The sequence below is a fragment of the Cupressus sempervirens genome, chromosome 9 (assembly GCF_028749045.1).
Source record: "Cupressus sempervirens isolate cs-2001-9-10 chromosome 9, ASM2874904v1, whole genome shotgun sequence".
Lineage (NCBI taxonomy): Eukaryota > Viridiplantae > Streptophyta > Pinopsida > Cupressales > Cupressaceae > Cupressus > Cupressus sempervirens.
The window spans coordinates 455577301-455583300 of record NC_143126.1 but is presented as its reverse complement, the minus strand read 5'-3'; the positions used below and the strand labels follow the sequence as shown (position 1 = coordinate 455583300).

The 6000-nt window shown below is 31.4% G+C and overlaps 1 pseudogene; it reads right to left on the bottom strand.

Annotated features, from left to right (window-relative positions):
- Window positions 1-3166: 3166 nt before the first annotated feature.
- The window catches only part of LOC149539287 (kinesin-like protein KIN-14R), a 105757-nt pseudogene continuing 102923 nt past the window's right edge, over window positions 3167-6000 (bottom strand).

Sequence of the window (6000 nt, the reverse complement as noted above, 5' to 3'; positions counted from 1 at the left end):
TTAACGAATAGTGATGTTATTAAAAGCATACTATAAAGATCAAGATAATTTTTTCATTGTCAAATTCATTACATGTGACTTGTTCCCCTTATTATAATAAATTTGTGGAACATAAAAAGAATAACTAGTAGTAGTTAAGTGTAAAAACCAACCAATTCATTTCATAACCAACAACAACACTACTCAGATTGTGAACTAGTTAATTTAGTAAATTATTAAGTGTTTATGCAAATGATCTTGATGGCAACACCTTCTTTCCTAAATACTAGACATCCATTTGTCAACCTAGCCTTCTTTCTTGATCATTGTTATGGTGGTCATATTCTTCCAAATGACATCTTAGAGGTACAAATACAAATACAATGCTTCTTATTTTATACAGCCATGGCTTAAAAATGAATTACAAAACCAATTTGAAATGCTTCCACACAATCTTCAACCAGTTCAATTCTTGATTATATTATTCTACATCTTGAAATTCATCTATGCATTGAAATGAATGCAGGGCTCCACAATCCATCATTTTCTATCCTCTATTTGATGACAACCACAAAATGTGATTCAAAACACTAATACAAGAGTTGTGCAATCTGCCCAAAGCATTATAATATACTTTTGGACTGTCAAAATATTATTTCCTAATAGTAATATCATTGGAACTTTGATATTTTCCTTTATAGGCACACTATGGGACATACAAAACCAAATGTCTATGTTAAAGCACGAAAACCAATTATAGCATACAACTCCAAAGTGCAAACTAAAAAGCCAAAGGAAGGAGCATACATTTTTAAGGTTCCCAATCTCATTGGGGATGATACTAATGTTATTTCCTAATAGTGATAGGTCCTCTATATTTTAAATATAGAATACTTCTCTAGGAACTTCACTTAATCTTGTAATATTGCATTGTGTAAGGTAAACTCATAGTCATATATGCCCAAACAATTGCTCCAACTTAAAAACCATTAAATGAGAAAATAGCCATACATGTACTCTTTTGTCATAATTATTATCCATTTATAATGTCTTTATGTGCCCTACAGGAGTTTAGGGACCCTACAGAGGGTGAGAGAGTATAAGTTGACCCACATATAGGACTTAATAATTTTTAGCATTCATGTGTTGTGTAAGCCCATTATTCCTTCTCCTCTATTATTGAAGGACATATTTCTCTAGCTTATTCTGTAGGCTAACTGTGACATGTACAAGAAATGGTTCCAAGGGAGGAGCCACTTATTTAAAAGATAACGTATTGAGCATGGAAGCCATTATTGTGGTATTGAAATTGCCATATTAGTCGACACTTGGCTCCTTCACCATGTATTTCTGCCCAGAATCCTACACCTAGAAAAGGAGATTTATTAGTCAAGCTCTTGTCTTCTTTCATTTTTTTTCAATTTTCTCAAAGGAATTGACATTCACAGGTGGGTTTCATGCAGGGGTGGATTATTAGATAAAAATAGCCTCTTTTTTAGCATTTTTATCATATATATATACCCATTTAATCAAATATGATTTTTGTAATTTCTCAAGTGAGACATAGTTTGTTAAATATCTCATGTCAAATGTTGTGTCACATTATGTATAATTACTGATTTTTTTAATGACACTTGTGGATTTGATTTTGCTTGTCACCTTTTGTAGCAAGATAATGAATTCACAAGCTAATTTTCTTTAGCACTACAAAAGCAATGATTCTACCACAACATAATTATGAGGGAGACTTCATAACTAAGGTGAGACAAAAGATATTATACTGTCAACATCTAGAACAAGTACAAAATCTCAATTAACACATGCGACACGAGAAGAACAAACAGATTTTTTTCTACAGAACCTGTACATTATGTTCTTCTTATAATTCTGTAGCAACCATTGTTGGATGCATATCCATTAGTTGTGTACCTGCAATATCAAGATTTGGATACAAATATAGTCTTGTATGTGCTCGAGCAGAGAAGATGAAATGGATGATTGCCAAAGTAGAGGAGATGGTGGGAGAGTCAGAGGCTACGAGTTGACTCTATGGTTTGGTTTTAAATGTTTGACATTTTGTCAAATATTTTGCATGCAAGGTCTGTTTACTCATAAGTTTTATATCATCGACTAAATATATATTCATAAGAAAAAATTCCCCTATGCTATCATAAATAAACATCTATAGTAATGATTCATCTTCATAATTTTCAAATTTTCAATCTTTAAAAGATAGGCAAAGAAAGAGGAATTTCCTAACTCAAGTTTGGCTCTAAGGTATTCAATCTATAAGGCTTCAACTATAAAATGAGATCTTGTCAAAATAAGAAAATACTCAAATGATTCAAATCTCTTCTATTAATTGAAATAGTCAAGTAACAACTACAGAGGAAAAAGTGAAAAAACACAAAAAAAAAATACATTATCTGTGGCCAGCATTGTTTTTGAATAATTAGTGTTGAAATTTTCTATCCATACATTTCATTTAGAGGAGTGCACTCTTGGATGGTTTCCATTCTTGTCTATGGTTGCTTCTTCTCCTAATTCATCCTCTTTATACATTTTCAATGGTAAACAGCTATGTGGGGTAGCGAGAAGATGAGTTCCCATTCTATGCTACCTACTCATTTGGTGAGCACGTTTTTAATTTACAATTATTTTACTTTATTACCACAACTTATAACTTTGTTTCTTTACATCCAGATAAACTATTATGTAGAACTCATAAAGTGCTCATTGATCTAAAAGATGCAATTTTTAAAATATAAATTTTGAAATCTTGTTTGATTAAAACTTTAGTAATTTATTCTCCATTTAAATTTTAAAACTATATGCTTATTAGGTACTTGAGTAGGTGGTCATTAATATCAGGGATATTATTTGGTTTGTTCAAATAGATAACCTAATAAAGAATTACTAGAACACTCATTTGAGCACCAAAAAAAAATTCCAAACTATTGGATTAGAAAAACTATGAATATAAGAAGTGCAAGAAATAAGAAAAAACATTATTGTGATATCGCTTCCTGAAATGTAACACATTTATAACTTTAAAAGCATCAAATAACACTAATTAAATAAGTGACATAACTTTAAAAGCATCAGATTTTCACAATCTATAAAATTTGTATTCTTTGGAAGCATTTTCTTTATAAGCCATAAATAGGGAATACCATCTGTTTATACTTCAAAAGCTCAGTTTGATCATTTGTTTCCAAGCTGGACCAAGTTCTATGCCTCGAACTCTACTAGGAACAGTGTTTCACTTATATCATTTTCATTAGGACTAATTTGTACAAACATGATAGTTTTTGAGTCTCCTCCTGTAAATATAATTAATCTCAAATTGTCATAAGTTGTTTCAATCAACTTAGGATAGAGTAGCATCTAAAAAAATAAAATAGAAATCCAAACATTTAGAAAGGAAAGGTTCACACCTAATGAATCTTGTAGTAGATGTGTTAACTTGGAGTTTTTGTATCCAAACAATAGTTCATAGAAGTTTAGAAAGTTGTTCTCTTTCAATGTATAAAACATAAAACATAAAGAGAGAAAGGGATTTTGTCATCAAACAAACCTGACTGGAATGTGACTATTCTTGGTTGCTAGAGAATATATTACATCCCCAAGTGCAAAGAGTGATCTGTTAATGTTTTGTGCCTCTTTAAGGTGCTCTCCTTGAACATTAGTTTTAGCAACTCACTCACTACCTACAAGATCCACAAGCCGAAGCTTGCTTCTGGTGCACTCTCCATTAATCAAATTCTCACATCTAACCATCACACAAAGTATACTATAAAATACCAATACACAAGGACTTACTGAAAATTAAACATATGATTCACATCCAATGCACAGAACAAAACATACAAATTTCAAATGATTTTTCTATAAGATATTGGAGTAGGATTGAAAAATTTAGAGCAGTTATGTGCCAGGGCATCAAAAACATAATTTATATGAGTGAGACTAAAGCACAATATACAAATTAAAGCATTACAAAGTTGAATAAATTATCTTCAGGGGTATCACATACCAGCGTGAATGACTACTATGTTTATTAGCATTAGTTGAGCCAACAACTTGAGCACTACTTCCAATTTGCAACATCTCCCAGACCTCACTCATGCTATGCACTTGAGATTCAACAAGCCCTAGAACATGATGAACCCCTTCAGCTACATAATTTACCTCCAACCTATCAATAACACATGCAACAATTTCAAATAATTTGGCTTATTATCAATAATTGAGAGCTATATAATGATAAGATAAATCATGAAGCATTAAATGTGTTTAGGATTTACTTCTTTATGGTTTTTCCTAGTTGAGGAGGAGCTCCAAGAAAATCTTAGATTTTCTCATTGTATACTTCTAGAGCACCAATAGAGATATCATACTTCACTTTCCCTTTTCTTTCATGAGCTACTCTGAAGAGCTCCTCCAATGTTTGATAGTTGACACCTCAATTTCTTTTGTTCCTTCCATTGTAAATGTCTTCCCAATTCTAATTTTCCCATATGCAAAGATGCAAACATTGTACCCATCCAAAACTGAAATGGCAATAGGTGTAGTGTCGGCAAAAACATCCTCTGCCAAAATAAAAATAGTTACAAATGAGTTGTTCCTAAAAATTATGTAGTTCTCTTCTTGACATGACAATAAAAATGAGTGTCAACTGAAATATTTACAAATCTTATAGCATCTATAAATAACATTTACCTTGATTGTCGTATCGGGTAAAAATTGAATCAAATCTGAAGACTTTTTTGGGAGCCCCATTTTCCTGTATGTTGATCTCACAATCTTTGGCAACATCAAACTCTGCTATATAAATGGCTCCTTGCATGATCTCTTTAGTGCTCAATGGGTGTCACCTACAAAAGACTAATGTTTCCTATAGAAAAACAAAAGTAACTATGACTTCAACATTCACCCCAATGACCTAATTCTTTCAATGTAGATAATAAGAAACATTAAATTATTTACATGCCTTTGAGCTCCAACAATTTGTTATAGAGTTTCTTACATTCCTTATAGTCTTCTAAAAAAATTTCTTTTAGTTCAATGAACTGAACTTTTATTTCTTCGTCCTGATCAACTACTAAATAAAAATTTATAAAAATACTAGCTCCTTGAAGGTTTGCAATAAAAAGTAAAAAATAGTTCAAACATTTGAAATCTTACGTAGAGCTTGCACAAAAAAAGTCATTCCACTCATATCAAAAAATGATGAGACATGAGAATTGGTATCCTCTAATACTTTAGCACAATCACTCTTCAGCATCTACTATCCCTAGAAATAATTCAAAAGCATGCTCAGATTGCATAGTTGATGCATAAAGAAAAACAACTTTTTGACAATATAAAATATTGTTCTCAATTTCTACCTTCAGCTTCTCACTCAATAGGTGGATTTTAGAGACGCACATTTTCTTCTCACTCTCATGCTTCTCCTACAGATTCCTTAGCTCATTCACTTGACCCTCCACGACATCACTTGATAAGACCCCTGACTTGATCGCATCACAAATTAATGCCATTTGAAGCATAGATGTGAATGAGAAAGTTACTATGTTTTAGTATTTATCATAGCTAATCTTAATTTGATACCTCTAGCTAGGATAATTAAAAAAATCAATAGTGAAAGTGTAATATCTTAATGAAATCTCAATGAAATCAATTAGCAGCAAAGCACATTGACAAATTAAATCCATCCATTGGAAATATAATTTTCAAATGACTCATCCATTGTATTTTCTACTAGGAATCAAATAAAAGTTTATGAGTCACTTTATTATCCATTATATGAGCTATTGGATTGTACAATATTTGTAACTATAATCTTCTAAAAAGGCCAATAACTCTTGTAGGTTTGTGTAAGTAGAATTTCCTTGAAAACACAGTAGTCTAAGCACATTTGTATTCTCAAAAGCAATATTTTTTTTAGGATTTCTAAAATCTTTGGCTTGTTTAAAGTAGAACAATTATGGTGGCTACAAATACCTACAGATTAGTGTG